Source organism: Papaver somniferum, chromosome 9 (genome assembly GCF_003573695.1).
Source record: "Papaver somniferum cultivar HN1 chromosome 9, ASM357369v1, whole genome shotgun sequence".
NCBI classification, from domain to species: domain Eukaryota; kingdom Viridiplantae; phylum Streptophyta; class Magnoliopsida; order Ranunculales; family Papaveraceae; genus Papaver; species Papaver somniferum.
The window spans coordinates 3,648,994-3,658,336 of NC_039366.1; the positions used below are offsets into that span (position 1 = coordinate 3,648,994).

Below are 9,343 nucleotides of genomic sequence, written 5' to 3' on the forward strand. Positions count from 1 at the left end.
AAAAAGATAAATAAAATCCGTACATATTTCGTATCTTTAATTTATCTACCTATTTAATGTATTCGCCATGCAACAACAAATCGAAAATGCATAACACGGGGAGAGGCGAAGTCTCGCGCTTACCAAATCCGTAATGCACTGTCACAGGGTGAGGCGAAGCCCCACACACACCAAATTAAAAGAAAAATAAAAATGTCGGTGCGTAGCAAATAAAAACATATTCACCTGCAATACCAAATAAAAAATGCATCGCCACAAGGAGAGTCGAAGGCCAACGCACACCAAATCAAAAATGCATCACCACAGGGTGGAACGAAGCCGCACACAAACCAAATCAAAAACGCAATGCTATTGGGGGTGACGAAGCCCCGCACACACCAAGTTAAAAGGAAAAAAAGGCCCGGTGCGTAGCACGGGCACAAATCTAGTTAGTTGTATTTAGCTAATTGTATGTGATTTTTAGTCCATACTATGAGGTGATCAAATTTTAAGTCATGTTTAAAGTAAATAATCTTCTTCCACTCACTACCTTTCTACTCCTAATTTCTTCTCTTTTGGTAATCACTATGTTTTTCTGTTATTTATGATCGTTTTAACTTTTATTTTCCTAGCTATCTAGTATTATATGGGTGGATCACTATTTGGCCAGTAATTACGTGATGTATTCCAAAAATATTTGTCGCGGCCTTTGGCCGCATTATCGATAGTTACAATCCAGCCCTACCCAAAGGAGAATCCCGGGTCCGTCCCTGTGTATGACCACCAACCCCGGTCACGATTATCCAAAACAAACTCACGTTCAAATTCTGCAAACAACAAAAAGAAATTATAAGATAACATAATCTGGTTAACTACAATGGCAGAGTGGCAGAGTATATGAATGTAGATATACCATCTCTCATTTTGTTCTTGCGATCTGTCTGACTACTAATGGTAAACCTGTGCTCCACATGTGGTAATTCGATCGCGTCCGAGTCCAAAACGACGAGGACCAATGATATCATCTGCCCCTTTGCCTTGGGAGAAATGAATTATTTCCTGTAGGTGACATCTTAAGGGATTAATCAAAAGCAGAGAGAATGAAGGAAATAACTAAACTAAAAAACTAAGCCATGTAGGAATGAAACAACAATCAAACTAAACAAAGTATTAGTAGTACACGATCCAGACTCCGAGTCCATACCATTTGTAACTACCAACAGTAAATTCATCAGAGAAAGTTACTTGGTTATCTTTAAGCTTTGATAAATTTTCAATCTTACAAGTGAGTTTAGCTTGAACAGATGAACTAAGCTTCACCATTTTAGTTGTCATACTTAAAACTACTGAAGAAGCAAGGAAAGTAGGAAAAGAGTATCTATAAGACCAATATTATGGTTGTGTTTCTAGTTCACCTTTTGATGGAAGCCAAAAGAGCAAGGAGAGATAGTGACTATCTGCCAGAGATGTCAAGGACAACGCCCATTATAGACCCCTGAAATACACACTTTTTAGAGAGGAGTGTGCACATAATTGAACTCGCAGCAGACTAGTTTAAGACAAAAAAAGAAAAACCGACAACCCTAGTTCCCCACAGATTAACAGATCCAAGGTGAATCTCAACGGCGGGTTTAGACTCTTCAAAAAGAATAAGCTTAAATTCACTTCGGCTTTTCCAACAAAATTCCTATCAGAGAAAACAAACGGATCCCACTTCTACCCTTACCAATCCCAATGCAGTGAACACAGCATGCTATCCGTTCAATTCTGTTTCGGATAAAGCTAAGTCTTACACTTCGGCGGTGGTAACTTTCACTTCAAATAATTCAAAGGAGAACCTGATGGACATCATGATGTGTTCTCAGCATTGGAATTTGTACGGGCAGGAGTGAATCCCGTGTTTTGTGTCTATCGATGGAAACTTCGGTGCAACACCCAAGTCAATGATGTGCGCAGCATCATTGCTTCAAAAAACCCTGCGCGCTTCAAAAAAACCCTGCACTTGGTGAAAGACAATATTTGTTGTTGTTGATTAGTGTCGCATGGAAGACTGACACATTATCTGGAAAGACCACAGTCTATCATGTTGCATAGCTATGAGAAACAGAACAATTTATGATTATTAGCACAATGATCAAATAAAGAAACTGTACTTTGAAGAGATTTTGACATTTTCTTTGGATGTTGGAGAATGACAGTGTAAGAAGCGACAGCATTTTCATGCTAAATTGAGACAATAATGCTAACTTCAAAACCTGAGAAGCTTCAAATGTGCAGTAGTTAGCATTTGAAATTGGACAAGCAATTGGGGGATGTCGGCACTGAAAGAACCATGTCAATTTAGACTGTCAGCATTAGAAATTCATGCTTGCATGAACAGTAAAATATCCCCGGTTAATACCAGCATCTCCAAATCACTCATTTTTGAAAATACTAGCAACCGAGACACTTTCAAGAGCTGCTTGGATTGGATACAACGGATTGTACCGTTGAAATTGTCACCAATATCAGATTGTTAAATCCCAGCAGATGATTTAATAATCTAAACTATCAAGATCTACTGTGGATAGGATACCTCAAACTGTCATGCATGACCCAGGAGAGTCATGCCGCCACAAACCAAAGGACAGGTTCTTGGCCTATAAGTCCAACGCTGTGCCACGGGGACAGAGATTCAACACTGATCCAAAAGACTATCCCCTGGTCGGTTTAGAGTTTTCCTTTTGCAATTTAACCCAAAACTCTCTTCTCCGTCAAAACAACAACCATGAAAAAACTACAACAAAACATACTCAAAAAGACTAAAAGTAGACAACAATGAGTTTGATATCGAGACTAATTCAAAAGAATACTTCATAAACAAATTTTGATTTTGTTATCAAAACAACCTCTTATTTTATTCCTGCTCTCTCCCTCTCCATAAAAACACTGAATTTTACTTTTTTTTCACAGTAATGGTAGAGTAAACTTTTGTATCAGATTTCTCCATAATAAGAATCATACAGAAGTTCACTTTTCTACCATCAGTATGAATGAAAAAAGTTCAGTGCACCGAACCAGTAAAGCCAAGAGACAAGCCACTAGCTAGTCTAGAGATTTCCTTCTGCAAATTAAAAACCCAAAACTCTCTTATTAATGGAAACACTAAACCTACCAAAAAGAGACTAAATTTGGATGATATCGAGTGATGTCATAAAATGTGAGATCGGGACTGAATTAAACCCGTTACCTGTGGATGATATCGAGTGATGTCTGGCCGCTAGCAATTGATAAAGCTAATCACAACTAATTTTCAAATTATGCATCATTGGTATACACAACTGCAGAGGAACTATAGATAGCCTTCACACTCAATAAACATAATACATGCAATATTATTCTAAGAACAAAAATTTAGTACAAACTCTGTAGTTCATAGCAATATTAATAGGCTCATACCAAGTGTAATTTCGATATCAGTGTGGGAAAATTGAATCAGTCTGAAATCAATCATAAAAGAGAAGAACATATATTCAGAAGATACCTAATACTCTTTGAACCATAGATTTACCAACACGATTGCTAATAGGTTGATATAGCAGCCGTCTTGGAACTAAAATTAAAGCAGCAGGAATAAAAATCATGCTAGACATACCGTGGATTCCAACTACGCGTTGTCGGTTCTGCAAACAGAGACTCAGGATGTGAGTCTAGCATTCTGCAAACAGAGACTCTAGACCGATCGAGGCCGGTCCCGCGAGTTTAATAGGTTTTCCACAAGACGGAGGCAGTGTAATCAAGTGTATATCCGGCCTTGTCCTTGATATCTTCGGCAGCTACGTACTCGATTACATTTCCGTCTAGTAAAAACCCTATTGAACTAGACTAACTAGTATTTAAATACCAAAGGTAAGCTAGTCAAAAATCACTCTCTCCTTGCTGCTTCTGCCCTTGCTGCTTCTGCCTTCTACGGGAAGATAAACTAAAACTACTAATATTTGAATAGCGAAGGTAAGCTAGTCAAAAAATCACTCTCTCTTCTTTGCTCATTCTGGCTTCTACTGGACGATAAACTAAAACTCAACCATAACCTTATAAATACCCTCTCTGCAATTCATCAAAAATCCTGCACTTTATCAAAAATCCGATAGTATAACACCATAATTCAAAAAGTTAGCACACATAATATACTAACATAGAGAAATAAATGCTGGTCCAATTACTAAAAGAAAGAAAGGAAGGCACCAATACAAGGCATATAGGGTGCACATGAGAAACAAAGTTGAAATTACACCAAGACCACACACAACATGAATGATGAGCAAAGACGCTTGGCAAGGCATACACATTTAGTCATCTTCCGACAAAAGTTGATACCAATATAACCTATTCGCAAAAAGTTGATACCAATAGAACCTATTTGCAAAAAGTTGACACCAAGATAACCTACAGTGTGACTATGCTTAGTCAGGTCTTTTTTCTGTTGTGACATGTCATCCCTTTTTACAATGCCAATCTCCAGCCATCGAATGTTGGGATATCTGGTTTTTCTTCCCGAACATTAGATTTACCTATAGTGTGACTAATGCTCCGTCAGGTCTTTTTTCTGTTGTGACTCGTGACATGTCATCCCTTTTTACAATGCCAATCTCCAGCTTCCAACTATATTTCAGAAATGCTGGACCCGCCGAAAAAAAGAATAAAAAAGAATCTGAGATTGCACTGTGATAGATTGAACAAACACAATACTGCGTTCTCAGCATTGGGATAGAGAATGCAGAAGTGCATCATACCACTCCTCTCACACGGTGCACTACTAGGTTCTTTTTTTCCGTCATTTAATCATTTCTAATATATTTTTCTTAGAAAAGGATTTGTTCACCGAAAAAAGCCACGGAATAATGCACCTTGTAAAAAGGGTGGTGGGGTCCACTCCTGCCCACCGCTACTACCTTGTAAGCATGGTGGTGGGACCCACTCCTACACATCCCTATCCCAATGCTAAGAACGCAGCATTATATCCATTCAGTTCCTCACAGTGCATTCTTCGGTCAACCTAGAATCACTGAAATTACTTTCTCTACTGTATTTGGAAGCTGGTTGCAACTTGGAAGCTGGTAGCAACAAGTGACAGTGTTTTCATGATAAATTGAGAGACTAACTTGAGCACGTACAAGGTTCAAATGCACAATATTTAGCATTTGAAAATACTAGCAATTTCCACTAGTTTGTCTCATACAGGACAGCCAGTTGAGCCATCCCACAATGATCTAACAGTTTTTCCTAAAATTCAAAAAGCCATCCCACAGTGGTCTAACAATTTTTCCTAAAATATTCCTTGAAAATTAAAGCCAGAGTGTGAGAAGTAGAACTACAGAAACTATGCAGTATTAGAAAAGAAGAAATGAACTACTGAACTACTGAAACTATTTAAACTCTGTTCCAGTAATGGCCAAAGAAATGAACTTCTGCATCAGGTTTCTTTATAATAAGATTCGTACAGAAGTTCATTTTTCTTACCATCACCATGAATAAGAAAAGAAGTTCAATGAAACACACAACTAGCTCATGCAGGAAGCTGCTTGCAAGCAAAGATTCTAGACTGACCGAGTGCTAGTCAGGAGACAAGCCACTAGCTAGTCTAGAGATTTCCTCCTGTAAAAAACTTGCTTATCCATCAAAACCTAAACACACCTTAATAATGGAAAAACTAAACCTACAATAAAAGAAACTAAAATTGGATGATAATGTGAGATGAAGTTAGTAGATAAATTGGGACTGAATTAAACCCGTTACCCGTGGATACCACATCCCTATGGTTGTCTGGCAGCTACCAATTGAAACACAAATCTCAACTGGTGCATCAATGGTATACACAACAGCAAAGGAATTATACATAGCCATCACACTCAATAAACCCAATACATGCAATATTATTCAAGTAACAAAAATTCAGTACAATCTGTTTAGCAGAAAAATAAGGCTCATATCAAGTGTAATTTTGACTCAATCACTGGGAAAATAAAACCAATCTGAAATCCATCATAAAATAGAAGAATAGATATTCAAAAGATACCAGATACTTTTGAATCATAGATTTTGGTACTAAAATTACTTGGAGGGTTTACTACTATGATTCAAAAGATGGCACTTAATTCATATTATCTTCATCTCTTAATCAAGAAATCAGTGAGACTGAATTTTATGTTGCCCCACTAGAGCCCTCTCTCTTTCTAATCACTACCAAGAATCACAAGCATAAAATAAAATATATAAACCAGGATAAATTAAAATCAGGAAAAATGTAAGAAAATCAATTTGATAACAAGATTCTTTCAATTCAAATTAGACAGTGAAACCTAAAATTACTAATGGGTTCAAGGAGAATAAATTGGTGATGCAACCTATGATGAGTTATTGAAACTGAATGTAGTGTTAGCCGAAGTGCATTTGACTTTAAAATAAATGAATCAAGCCTACATTTCATGACCTGATTCATGACCACATAATCGCCTCTTCTCCGACATTAGGTGTTTATGAATCATATCCGCCACGAAATATTCAGGCATGAAAAATTCAGAAGATAGCACCCAATTCAGAAGATAGCACCCATATCAGATCTTCACAAAATCAAACCACAGAGATTAAAATTTATGGAAGAACAGAGAGAAGCATGGGAGAAACATAAGATTACAAGGTTGTCTGGCAGCTACCAATTGAAACTAATATCAAATGGTTATAAAGCGGCCACAAGTGCGAAGGATACCTCAATAAACTCAATAAACCCAATATTATTATAGTTACAAAATTTACTCCACACTATTGCCTCATATCAAATAAAACTCAATCACAGTGGGAAAATAAAATCAATTGAAATCATAAATGAGAAGATTAGATATTTGAAAACAACACTAATAATCACCAAGCATTGTTTATAGGTTCATATCAAGTTTTTTGAAATGTTATTATTTTGTTGATTTTTTAGCTAGCATGGTTGTATCAAATATCTTATGCAACCTCAAATACAACTACATAATTGCATATCAAAATGTCCCTTCAAATGAATAATTAACCTGAACTTTCTTAATGTGTATGAAAAATGATTATGACTCACTGTAGTGTTGTAGTGGTAGCAGCCTTTCAATGCTCCAAGTGTAGAAGATATGAACTCAAAATGCTAGCTGCACCTTTTCCATACAAATGGAATACACCTACGCTTTCAGAATCGAATCTTCCAGACCATAGTTGGGTTCTGTGCGGGATAAGAATCTACCATACAAATGGAATACACATATGGGTTATCCCGCACGACCCAAGAATAGAACACATGGGCCCAAAAAACCACCCCCTGCTATTCCCAGGGTTGGGATTCTTCCCACCCCTGGAGAAAACAGGGGGGTGGATTTTTAGTCAGTTCCATATTATGAGTATACCAATCAATTTTATTTTTCCACTCAGAAACTAAATAGAAAAACACCAAATTCCAAATCCAAAAGCAAGGATACTACTCACACACAACATTAGGAAAATACAGATCAGGAGGGAGCTAGGTTTTCGACGGTGGGTATCTCAGAACACCGTAAGATCGAGAATGATTAACCTGAACTTTCTCATGCAAGTTGATGCATATTATGAAAAATGATTATGACTCGTTGTAGTGTGTTAAAATAGTGGTAGCAGCCTTGTAATGCTACAAGTGTAGAAGATTTGAACTCAAAATGCTAGCTGCACCTTTTCCATACAAAATAGAATACATTTAGGCATTCGGAATTGAATCTTCCAGACAATAGTTGGGTTTTGCATGTTAAAATAGTGGTAGCATCCTTGTAATGCCACAAGAGTAGAAGATTTGAACTCAAAATGCTAGCTGCACCTTTTCCATACAAAATAGAATACATTTAGGCATTCAGAATTGAATCTTCCAGACAATAGTTGGGTTTTGCATGTTACCCCGCACGACCCAAGAATAGAACCCATGGGCACAAAAGACCCGCCCCTGCTACTCTCTTGGTTGGGATTCTTCCCAACCCAGGGAAAAACAGGGGGTGGATTTCTAGTCACCTACAAAATTAATACGTTTACCGGGCTTAAATCCCGGGAGAAATCCCGTAAAACACAGCCCCGGTGGTCCCCACAGAAGGTAATCAACACCCCAAATAATTTGGAGCCCCAAGGCAGTATCTCACGGGATTTCTCCTAGAATTTAATCCCGGGTCAACGAAGAATTACTATTACAATCCACATAACAATGCTAGACATACAATCCATATAACAATGTACAGTGGGTTGGTTACCACTGGCTAGAATTAGAAGAGGACGGGTCTATGGCCCATGAGTACACCCCAAGGACATGTGGTGAGTGAACCTAACATTTTGCAAACAAAGATTACACAGCGGGGGGCTAATAACACATAACTCTTATCTATCAAAACACAATAATAATGAAAAAAAAACTAAAGGAACCCAAATAAAAAGAGACTAAAAGTTAACGAAAATGAGTATGATATCGTTAATATGAGATGGAGCTAGTAGACAAATCGGGACTGAATTAAACCCGTTGTCTGTGGATACCACATCCCTACGGTTGTCTGGCCGCTACCAATTGAAAAACAAATCACAACTGGTTTTCAATTTCTGCATCATTGGTATACACAACTGCGAAGGAATTATACATAGCCTTCACACTCAATAAACCCAATATATGCAAAATTATTCTAAGAACAAAAAATATAAACATAGCCCTATCCTCAATAGGACAAATACCGGATTATTGTGAAACAATACAGCAAAGAACACAAATTCATCAAACAGATTTCAGTTGCAGTAGTAAAAGAGTCAGATTAATTATTGCCAAATAAATATTGCAAGTTCATGAAGGAGGGGATATTTCTCTGTCTCTCCATTCACACATCTAATTGAATCATCATACTCTTTTACCAACATTTTTTTTTTGGAGAAGAAAAATCCAATAAAATTGATAAATGTCTCCCAGTTCTAATGTGAAGAAAAATTGCTGATTACTGGCAATGCATCTCAGAAAAGTAAAAATCCAAAGAACAAATGGGATTTGAACATCTGAGAATAAAAAAACCAATAGGGAAAGCACCTATAAAATGTTTAAAAATGAGAGAAGAGACTCAAAGGGAAACCCTAACAGCCTCCTTTCATGAAATAATAAACCAGAAAAAAAAATTAAAATCAGAAAAATGTAAGAAAATCAATTTGAAAACAAGATTCTTACAATTGAAGCTATAGAGTGAGAGGTAGCAGCAAAATATCAGGCCTATATTTCATGATCAGACATTCTACCTGATCACATAATGGCCTCTTCGCCCGCCGTAAAGTGATCATGTATAATGTCGACCAAGAAATATCCGGACATGAA

The 9,343-nt window shown here is 37.2% G+C and overlaps 1 non-coding gene across 1 annotated transcript; it reads right to left on the reverse strand.

Annotated features, from left to right (window-relative positions):
- Window positions 1-8,783: 8,783 nt before the first annotated feature.
- On the reverse strand, window positions 8,784-8,896 carry LOC113314631. Its single transcript, XR_003342511.1, has one exon. It is a non-coding gene; the product is annotated as a small nucleolar RNA Z266 (small nucleolar RNA).
- Between the last annotated feature and the right edge of the window lie 447 nt (window positions 8,897-9,343).